We start from the raw sequence: 12,178 nt of genomic DNA, 5'->3' as shown, positions 1-12,178 counted from the left end.
CTCTCTGTTGTTTAATGCCACGTCAAACAGAGGGATTTCTACGAGGCTGGGATGGAGACATTTCTCTTTTGCCTTAGTTTGGGCAAAAAACTTGATTTCCTTCAGATAGCTGTAATGGATGGTGTGGACGGCAGAGAGCAATCAGGCTCAGCTTCAGGCAAATGCCAAATGTTTCCCAGAAGGATAAATCTTGTTTCCTGCCTTACTTCACAGAATTAAGCCTTAAACAAGTCCTGTTCTGTGGCTTGGATGCTATGTTTATATCAGCTTTGGCTCTCTGGCTCGTGGTTGGGAACATTGTATTGGTCTGTAACTCGGAAGGTTTTCCTGAAGAAGAAATCATTGCCCCAGTATCTTTATCTCCGCTCCACTTTATTTGTTCTATTAATATGAGTGAACAAGCTCTGAATGGTAAGGAGATTCATGGAGACAGTGACATTGGCCAGGTGCAGCTTGCAAAGCCAGTGATTTAGCATCTTGCTTTGGTTACTGTCTTTCCCAGGAGTTGTATGAAAGATGCCTCTTCATAAAGGATTTTTGTTTTGGAAAATTATAACAGTATCCTGTCCCTTCTCAAAGAGCATTCTGAGGCTGTTCAGTAGGAAAGTCTTTTCTGGAGGGTTCAGGGTAGGCTCAGACCTTGTGGTCTCAGGGTCTTAAATGAAACCAAATCCTCCGGGAATTGCATTCGTTTATGGTTTAGTAACAGGCCACTTCCTGTTTCGAAGCGAAATGGGCTTGAAGAGGCTTATAAAAAAGGCTCAAAAGGTTTCTTGGACATCAAATGACTCTAGTAAAACATTTTGATGAGTTAAGTGTAAATGCATCAGCAGCATACGGATTAAATTCCCTTCTAAATAAACATTAACAGAGAACATGTTTGGCAAAATGCATTCTGAGTTTTGCAAAACCGAAAACATTTGAAAAAGGAGTGTGAGATATTTGATGAGCTCAGAAAGCAGCCGGATTGCCCATCCCATACTGAATATTTTCTTTGGATGTTCTGCAGATGTCAAATAAATTAGGATGCAGATATTAAAACCAATGGAGGCTGTAGAAGCCATCAGCAGCCTGTCAGTAAGAAGGGCGTTTCTCTGGATACCCTGGTCACGTATGTGTGGCTGAAGAGAGTCCCTGGGGACCTGTAACCCTTTCTTCACTCAAAGCAACAGTTCTTTCCCAGGTTCATCCTTCCAGGTCCTTCTATTATTCATGGATGGCTCTTGCATCTGTTTTTCTGCCTGTAAGCTATTTTGGCTCCCACAGAGGATTCTGGTTTTTCTATATATCTGCAATGGAACCTTGGTGCCACCAGGCAGATGACAGCCTTGCTGTAGCTCAGGCCAAGGCTTTTTATCCAGAAGCCGTTGCCCTTGTCAAGATATTCATTATCTCACACCATCTTTTTTTTTTTCTGACATTCTTCCAAGACTAAATTCATTAATCCTTTGGGGGCATTGTAAGTGACAATGGAGCAGAAAGATTAAAGCAGGGTACATTTTGAATGCATCGATGTCTGCACTCAGTCACTGAGTGGAGAGTGAACTTTTATTCCAAGCATTAAGAACATTAAGAAGGCCAATATCTGTCTCTCTCTCTCTCTCTCTCTCTCTCTCTGTCTCTCTCTCTCTCTCTCTCCCTCTCTCTGTATATGTGCACTGTGTGTGTCTGTGTGTCTGTGTGTGTGCACGTGCAGTGTACAAAGGCATTTGTGTGAATGTTATATGTGGATATGTATCCACATGAAACAAGGTATCTTATTAATAATACATCGAGTTTGTCAGTTAGGCTAGGCTGGCAGGCTGTAGCCTGAGAGATCCATCTCTTTCCACATTCCTCATGGTGATAAACAAGAATGTACCACTGTATTTAACTGTTTACATGTGTACTGGAGATTGAACTCAGGTCCTTATGAATGCACACCAAACATTTTATTAACTGAACCATCTCCCTTGTCCCATTTTTTGAGCCAAGTTTTATGTAACGTTGGCTACTTTTCTTAATTTATAAACTGACTTGAGTATTATTTTGAATCTGATCTATACATAGAAAATTGATTATAAAAAGATGAATAGAAAAATAGGTAGCAGAGATTTTATTTAAATACACAATTGGACCTTTATACAAGTGTCTTTGGTACATGTTAAGTGACCATCTACACCACATAGAAAAATAACTTGCCAATTTCTAAAATACTTACTAAAGCTTATAGAGATAGTACCCATGCCACACTGTGTTTCTATTCATCTTGCTTGCCACCTTCATGCATTTGCTAAAGGGTTTAGATTAGGGCCAGTGTAGACTGAGTCTGCTGACCTTGAAGCTCTGTACTTTCAATTTAATCTCCATATGGTTGCCAGAATTTCTTTCAAAAGAATAGGCTTGTCAGTCACCTGTTCAATAATATTTGATGCCTACCAGGTGCCTCCAGAATAAAGCCCAGATTCCTTAACTCGATGTTCAAATCCCACTTGCCTGGTCCTAATTCTCCTTTCAGTTCATGTCCTACCACCTCATAACCTGGACAAAATCTCCAGATTCCACAGGCTCATGTACACACAGTTGCCTCTTCTTAACATTTTACACACCTGTAAATTCTTGCTAAATTACAACTTAAAATGGAACTTTTCTACTGTACCCCATTACACAAGGATGGAAATTATGTCTGGCCTATGCATTCTGTAACTCCAGTGTCTTACACTTGATTTTGTAGATAATTACATTGTAGTGGTCACCTTCAGATTTTAACATTCTAGCAATTATTAGGGACTTTTAACTTTCTCATCATATTGTAAGTAGATTTTCACAGTCTCGATCATGACACAGTAGGAACTTAGAAAATGTTATGCTAGATGGAGCGAGAGGAGAGTCAAAATCTCTGACTGACGTTGACGGAGCTTTAAACCTCAGAGCAATTATAGAAATGCCATGTGTACAGTGATGTTACTATCACATCAAGATAGATTTCCCTGGTTAGAAGTACAAGGCACTACATACTGCTCCTCTTGTATTAGAAGATAAAACTTTAAGTTTTAGAGCCAAATCCAGAAATTAGATGTTGAAGGAACACAGATAAAGGAACAGGTTTCTTTATATTCCTGGACACAAAAAATTACCACTAAGTTCAGGAAAATTGTTAAAGGTTCCCCGAGAAGCATGGTCACAGCGAAGGGATCCATGTGATAGGCGAATGCCAGCTGAAATCTGAAGTAGGTTATTATTCAACCACCATGTTTGAAGTCTGGTAATCCAAGAGTGACCCATGTCCAGTTCTGCCCCTGAATTCAGTGGATTCCCTGAATCAATGAAAAGATGTGGTGCCTACCAGTGCCTGGAAGTAAGATGAAGGATAAAAACCTAATTTATGATGAGGATGGACACTCCACAGAAACAACTGGTTTGGAGAGTAAGCGCCTTTGTGAGGCAGGAAGAATTCACATTGCAAAGGCAAGAGCCAGGGATTGCCAGTCCAGACTGTGCAAGAAGTCGTTTATTTGTTTTGTGGGTGTTTTTCTCCTTTGTAAACATGTTCTGAGGCCAAGTTATCCGTACATGTTTTATAATGTGGGACTATAAACACAAGCATTCTCTTCCAAAAATGGAACTTCAGGACTTTCCTCCAGAGCATGCTTTTATTTCTTCTGAATCCTGAACCTGACATTTGTGGAAACGTCACATCTCTAATGTTTAGGGGGAGGCTAATCCCAACATCAAAGGGAAAAATGCTGAAGAAGTTTTGAGACACATAATAGAATACAAAACCAGTTTCTGCTTCTGTTGAGGGCAATTCTTTGGCACCGACTGCCTAATGGAGAAGAGAGGGAAAGAAATAAATGTGTAGGTATTGGAAGGGACGGCTGGAACTTTGAAGAGAATTTTCCTTTAACCACATGTGCTGAGGTTTCTGCACATAATGAACCAATATTTTCGTTTTTGAAGTCATTGCTGGGAGATTGTATTTTTTCCCATACTCCTTTACACTAAGCTGGACATGGGTTGCTTTTAAAGAACTATTTCTATAGAGTCTATAAACAGTAATGAAAACTCTACACATTGAGTGCATTAGATGCTTCACCACATTGCACATTTGGAAATAAATGATCATTAGGTGATATGATAGCTCTTTTTATCCTTCTTTTTTTATTTTAAATTATTTTATTTATTTTCCAACTGTTGCACCTGTCAGCACCCCCGCCATACACACACACACACACAGGTCCTCATCCTATTCCTCCTCTTCCTTGCCTCTGAAAGGGTGCTCTCCCCCCACCAACACCAGACCTCCCCCTTCCCTGGGGCCCTAAGGCTCTTAAGGATTAAGTTCATCTTTTCCCACTTCGACCAGAGCAGTTAGACCTCTGCTACATATGTGCCTCAGACCCATATATGCTCCTTGTTGGTAGCTCAGTCTCTGGGAGCTCCCTGGGGCCTAGGTTAGTTGAGACTGCTGGTCTTTCTATGTAGTCACTCTCCCTTTCAGCTTCTTCAATCCTTCCCCTAATTCAAGCATAGGGGTCTTCGAATTCAGTCTAATGGCTGGGTGTAAGTATCTGCTTCTCTCTGTCAGCTGCCGGTAGGGCCACTCTGAGGACAGCCATGCTAGGCTCCTGTCTGCAAGAACAACATAGCTTCAGTAATAGTGTCAGGCCTTCATGCCCTCTACCCTATGAAATGGATCCCATGTTAGGCTAATCACTGCACCTCTTTTGCCTGAAACTCTTCTCCACTTTGTCCCTGCATTTCTTTTAGACAGGTACAATTATGGGTCAGGAATTTTGACTGTGGGTTAGTAAGCATGTTCCTTCTCTTGAGGCCTTGTCTATCTACTGAAGGTGGACTCTTAGAGTTCCTTTTCCTCAGGGTTCAGCATTTTGGCTAAGGTTACCCACACTGCATCTTAAGAGTGTCTCACCTCCTTGGTACTTTCTAGAGGCTCTTCCCATCAGAGGCTGCTTATTTCCATTTATGCTCTTGGCCCTCTGGGTTTCTCTCCTGTCCCCTTCCTGTCATATCTAATACTGTTCCCCTTTTCCTCTTCTCCTTCCCTCTCCCTTCACTCCATCCCTCCAACTTCCATAATTATTTTCTTCTCCTTTCTAAATGGGGTTTAAACCTCCTCACTTAGGAATTTCTGCTTGTTACACTTCTTACAGACTGTAGGTTGTATCCTAGGTATTCTGTACTTTTGGATTAATATGCACTTATCAGTGAGTACATATTATGCATGTCCTTTTGGGTCTTAGTTACTTCAGTCAGGATATTTTCTAGTTTCTTCCATTTACCTGAAAAATTCATGATGTCATTGTTTTTAATAGCTGAATAGTAATCCATTGTGTAAATGAACCACATTTTCTGTATCCATTATTTAGTCAAGGAACATCTGGGCTGTTTTCAGCTTCTTCCTGGCTATTACAAATAAGGCTGCTATGAACATGGTGGAGCGTGTGTCCTTGTGGTATTGTGGGGCATCTTTTGAGTATATACCATGAGTGCTATAGTTGAGTCTTCATGTAGAACTATTTCTAATTTTCTGAGGAACTGCCAAATTGATTTCCAGAGTGGTTGCTATCCCACCAGAAATGGAGGAGTGTTCTCCTTTTCCACATCCTTGCCAACATGTGCTGTCACTTGACTTTTTGATCTTAACCATTCTAATTGGTATGAGGTAGAATCTTGGAGTCATTTTGATTTGCATTTCTCTGATGAGTAAGGACTTTGAACAGTTTTTAAAGTGCTTCTCAGCCATTCGAGATTCTTCTGTTGTGAATTCTTTGTTTAGCTATGTGTCCCATTTTTAATTGGGTTATATGATTTTTTGAGGTTAACTTCTTGAATTCTTTATATATTTTGGATATTAGCCTCTATCTGATGTAGAATTATTGAAGATTTTTCCCAATCTGTAGGTTGCTGATTTGTCCTATTGATGGTGTCTTTTGCCTTACAGAAGCAAAGCATGAAACTTTTCAGTTTCATGAGGTCTCATTTATCAATTGTTGATCTTAGAGCCTGAGCCATTGGTGTTCGGTTCAGAATTTTTTTCACATGTGCCAATGAGTTCAAGGCTTTTTCCCACTTTTTCTTCTATTTGATTCAGTGTATTTGACTTTATATTGAGGTTCTTGATCCACTTGAACTTGAGCTTTGTATAAGGTGATAAATATGAATCTATTTTCATTCTCCTACATACAGACCACAGTTAGACCAGCATCATTTATTGAAGATGCTTTCTGTTTTTTTTTAAATGGCAAAAGACTACCTTGTAGACTGACTAGCAGTGCATACGTCCTCACCTCCAAAACTCAAAAGCCCATACATACACCCTCTTAAATGACATTCTCATTTAGGTTTTAAAAAGATCCATAGTAGTTAAACTATCCTAGAAGAAGAATTATGTGTGTGTAGAAAGTATTGAGCATGTACTGACAATGGAATGCACTTGTATGGTTTGAGCCAGCCCCTCCTTACACATCTTTTCTTAGAAGATAGTGGTTAGGACCTCTTCAGCTCCACATGGAAACATTTGGGCTGCTTAAGTGTTGCTTGTTCTCAAAGCTTTTGTCAGCTAGAATGGAGAACTTATGAGAACACACACTATCTAGATCATTTTGATGCTCATTGGTCAATTAATAGAAACTCCCTCTCAACTGATTTTTACATTTACTTAATTAAAAACTATGTTTATCCATACACACACATTCTATAAATTTTAATATATTCAGTCAACATGAAAGGACAATAGATAGTCTAGCAAAAGGAGAAAAAGAAAGGTTAGCCCTCAAGCCTTACTCTATGAGAAGCAACCAATTAAAGACTTAGTAGAAAATAATCCTATATTTTATTCACTCTTCTAAAGGTGGCTTGCTTCTATTTGTTTCACTGACTCCACAGCAAGGTTTGCAATCTTCTCTTGCCTTTCTTCAGAGTCCTCTACATCTACTTAATATTTGCATTGCCATTCTCACACACATTGGTTCCCAACCTCCTTATGTCACCCAGCCTACTCCAGTTAGCTTGGGGTTTGGTTATGTTGATCATTCATGTTGTGGCTCCCACAGTCACTTTTATACTTAATGACTTTCAACTTTGGTAAGCATATCTTTTTGGAATGAACTATGCAGGATTATGAACTAATAATCTCCCTTGTCTCATCCTAACATGAACAATCGAGTAATAGTCTTCTGTTCCCCCATGCATGTTTCTTAGATGAAAATTCACAAATAGCATGATTTCCAAAAGATTTCCAGGTGGTCTTGTTAGACCCATCTGTGTTCCTGTAAATGCTAGATGTGTTTCAAGAGTAGTTTATAGATATTGTTTCCTTGAAACCCTCTTTTATGTCATGCTATCCTACTAGATGAAGCTTTGTCTTCCTTAACTCCTTGTGTGTCTTTATTGGTTTTTGTATAGCTATGCAGAATTTTACTTAGCTATTCAGCTTAGTCATGTTCATGGGCACAACTACTTTTCTGTTGAGCGCTGTTAGGATTAACCAATACAGGGGCATTCAACCCATCTAATCTTTGAGTCTCTCGTTTTTTTACCCTATTGTTGTGATAAAATACTCCTACAAAAGCAATCTATGAAGAAATAGTTTGTTTTAGTTCATAGTCAATGTACAGGCCATTATAGTAGGAGGAGTTTGAAGCAGCCAGTGTCATCAGGTCTTCAATCAGAGGATAGTGAAGAATGAGCACATGTGTACTGAACGAATGTGTACTGATTGAGGGGATCATCTTACCTCAACACAATCAAGGTAATCCCCTATAGACATGGTCAGAGGTTCCTACCTACAAAGATAGAAATTTACTGCTGCTAGGCAACCCATTCCATAACAGTGTTCTTTGAAGGGAACCCTCATGGGAGCTTGAGAGTAGGCCTCTGGTATAGGACAGAGCTGGTAACTTCTCTGCCCATGTCAGGAGTAGCCAGAGTTCTCAAGGCTCAGTACATATTGGGAAATATGTGCACCAGGGGAACAACAAACATGCTTGTTTTTTCCAGCGCAATCTATTCGGCTTATCTTAGACACCTCCCTTTCTTCAGCAGAAATCACTGCTCTGGGAGGAATGTTCCCTTTGGGTTTGTGAAACTTTTTCTCTATCTAAATGAGGTCTTGCCCTTGGTATTTGTGAAATCATTTCAGAAGAAAGCGTTCTCATGGACCAAGGACTAATCTTTCCATTATTTCATTTTGCCCTACAAAATAGCCTATGAAAACTCCTATGAGAACAGGTACAGGCAGAAGCATTCTGAAAAGCATCTTGGGTCTGCTCATCACTGGCTTTGCTTGGTTCTTAGGCAATGCTCCAAAATAGCCATACCCAGGTGTGGAATCAGTAAACCACCTTGTCCCATGACCAGTCCTCCCTGTTCCTTGGACTAATTATTCTCCCTTCCTTTCAGGAAATGTGACATGTTTTTTTGCAGGCATTCACTATTCATAAAAATGTTATAGTGTTGTAGTAATTAAATATTCAATTGATTATAATAGTCAAAATTTCATATACGGGGCAAGAGGAGTAACTCAGTTGCAAAAGTCCTTACAGTGCAAGCATGAAGACATCATTTCAGGTCCTAGCATCCATGTGAGATGTCTAGTGTGCTGATACATTCTACAGTATTTGTGCTGGGTACACGAGACAGGATGGTGCTAGGGCTTTCTAGCCAGCCAGTTTAGCTGAATTAGTGAACTCCAGGTTCAGTGAGAGAACTTGTCTCAAAAACATAAGGCAAAAAGGGCTGCTAATACAGTGCTGTGAGTAAAAGAACTTGACTTCAGTCCATGGATCCCATAGTTGAATGAGAAAATTGACTCCTTAAATTGACCACCATTTTCTTGGCATGGTATGCACACATGCATGTAGTCTCTCTCACACACATGCATGTACAATCATGAATCACAGTCTTGGGCACATACAATAATAACCAAATATAAGAAAAGCAACAAGGAAAATACCCAAACACTAAACTTCTAACCTCTAAACACACACACACACACACACACACACACACACACACACACACAAGGAAAATACCTAAACACTAAACTTCTAACCTCTAAACACACACACACACACACACACACACACACACACACACACACACACACAGAAGATACTTAACCACTAAACCTCTAGCCTCTACACACACACCACACTTTATTTATAGTCACAGGATATGACTATAGGAACAACAGTGTTCTAGACTGCTCTAGTTCTTTCCTTTGTGTTTGTACACTTATTTTCCATTGGAAAACATACTATTTAGTTTCCTCTTCCAAAAAAGAAGACAGAGAGTGATGTGAGGTACCAGGAAGAAAAAGCTTTGAGAGTCACAGTGTTGAAATTGTTGTTAGCACTCCAAGAAGTTTTCTCTTCAGGTTGCTTCTTTGGGTTTTTCTTCCTTTATCAGTGGTTTCTCCCCATGATTCATTTCTTGTCAATCCCTCAAGACCTCTGTCTTACACTTCACCTCCACATGGCCCAGTGGAGCAGGACTCTGTATATGTGTAGTCTTGTCCTGGATAGCTTACTTCTCACCTGCCTATTGAGTGTCTTCTTAAGGCTTCATTTCTTTCTTTTTTAAATTTACTTTCCTCAAGGACTAAACAGAAGCTAGGTATCATCATAACACTTTAATCTTAGCTCAGTTCACCATTGCCTACTGATTTTTAGCTTACAAAGTAGTTTTGAAAGTCATATGCACAGAGTAAAAGGAGCAATGATATTGCAAAGATATAACTGAACAGGAATATAAATTTGATTTTTGGGGATATTAGACATGACTGACACTGTAGAGGTTGTGCCAGATAGCTCCAGGGTTCCCTGAGACTTTTTGCTTACTTTAAAGTACATAAAAGCTGATCAAAGCCCTTCCTTAACCATATATATGGAAGCTGGTTCTCCTTCCTTCTCTCGTGTGTGTGTGTGTGTGTGTGTGTGTGTGTCTGCAAAATAAATGACATATTGACATTAAATAATTAAATACAAAATCATTGACAATTTGAAAATAAATTTAGCAGTTCAAATAAAAGCCAAAGAATCTTAAGAATAATTGTGCCAACAAGGTTGCTAGATAAGAAATTCAGATATCCCTAATTTGCTGAATAAGTCTTCAATTACAGAAAATGAAGGTTTATAAAAACAGGAGTAAATAAGAACCTCTATTCTAAAATATTTTTCTGTCTTTTATGAAAGTTTGCTTGTTGAATGTTTTCTTCACCTACAGATATATAAATAGCCACAAAACTTTATTCTACATATATTTCATAGTAGAGAAATTGTTTCTACAATCTTATGATTCTATTCTATATCATGGTTCTAAATTTCTCAGAATCATGTTATGGTTCTTTATAATAGGGGCCAGGCCATTGTTTTCAAATCACTACTGTAAAAGTCCAAATTAGAAGTACTTCTTATGTAATGCATAAAAATGTTCAACCTTGTTTGAAGTTTTAAATTTTTAAATGTTTTTTCCTCTTTTGCTCTCTTTCTTATTGTGTGTGTGTGTGTATGTGTGTGCATGTGTGTATGCATGCATTCATCCATGTGTGCATATGTGCATGTATGTAAGCACGTTGCAATATGGGTGGAGATCAAAGACAACTCCTGCAATCTGGTTCTCTACTTCCACTGTGTTGAGGTGACTTTTCTCCTGTTTCTCCCACTCAGGATCCTCTAGACAGGATTAGGAGTTTCAGGGTATTTCTCCCACTTCACTGTAGGATTGCTGGCATTACAGGAAGTCACAGATGTCTTTTAACTTTTAGTTGCTTCTTTGTGAATTTCACATCATGTGCCCTAATCCCACTCATCTTCCTGTGCCCTACTTCCTGTCCTCTGACCTCAAAAACTTCCAACCCCTCCCCCCAAAAAAAAGTCTCATCAGAGAAGCTGTAGTGTGTCAGTGTGTCCCACAGTATACCATTTTGTTTAAATTGCTTGCAAATGTTGATTGCAAAGAGTCATTGTTCTGGTTCAATTCCTTTGGCTTCTGTAACACTATGAATATAGTAACCTCATTGGGACTCCTCTGGGATATCCTGCTGTCCTTTGTCATGGAGAGCCTGTAGTGTTTTATCTGTAGGACTGACCCCATTCACCAGCTCCAGCAGCAGAAAATTTTTAAGCCTTCTCTTCCAGGGATCAAATTTAGGTTTTTCAGGCTTGCCCAGCAGGTGCTCTGACCCCTTGAGCCATCTCCCAGGCCCTGCTGTTCCTTGCATGAGTTCACAGATTTACATAGTTTGGATTCTAAAATATTATTATGAACTAAAAATAATTATTCCGTATATGAGGAATGGACTATTAAAAGAATAAATATTTGCTCAGTGTCATACTGTAAATAGGAAAGATATGCATGCACATCCTTCATCAATAATATGCTATCTTGGGCAATGTGGTAAGATACCACAAATAAAAATGTTCCTGTCAATTATCTATTGATTTTCACTATCATGCATGCAGCCAGACATTTTTCACTTCCACTAATTAGAGCTGAAACTGCCAACTGAAGCCAATGCTTCGTCTATAGCATGCTACATCTGTCTGTTTCCTTTCTAAAATTGTGCACATTTTTAAACTCAATTTTTACATAATCTGAAAATTGCATACAATAAGAAATGTATAAATCTGGCTGCCACTTATTTCTAATCTCTTCCCTCTCACTTCCTCTTTTAAACAGCCAACAGCTTGAACCACAAGACAGAATGAATTAAAAATCCAATGTAAGTACTTTTTGTTTATATCAGTTTCAGTACTGGCCCCCAAAATACTAACTAGTATCAACAACTTGAAATTACTGTGTTGACATTTTCTGTTTTTAAGCTAAACTAAACACCCAGAGAAAATTGTATTGCAACACACACTTGTTTTAACTCCAACACAACTGAGATTCTTATCTAAGACATGTTAACAAGCTTTTCCATAGTTAGCCATATAATAAGGAAATGGAGTTTTATGGAGCATTGTTGTTTACAATTTGGAGTTAGAAAGAGAATTTTTTATAATTTTTAAGTAAAAAATTGTGGTTTCTTTTTATTATTAAATAAATGGGCTGTGCCTCAGATATAAACAGGACTGCCTGAACATGAGCTGAACAAGGACAACAATGGGATAGTCATGATAACATGGAAACTACTGGAAAGTCCAGGAGCCCTAGCCCTACATAAGGAATTACA

Source organism: Arvicanthis niloticus, chromosome 11 (assembly GCF_011762505.2).
Source record: "Arvicanthis niloticus isolate mArvNil1 chromosome 11, mArvNil1.pat.X, whole genome shotgun sequence".
In the NCBI taxonomy this organism is placed as follows: domain Eukaryota; kingdom Metazoa; phylum Chordata; class Mammalia; order Rodentia; family Muridae; genus Arvicanthis; species Arvicanthis niloticus.
This window is presented reverse-complemented; position numbering follows the sequence as displayed.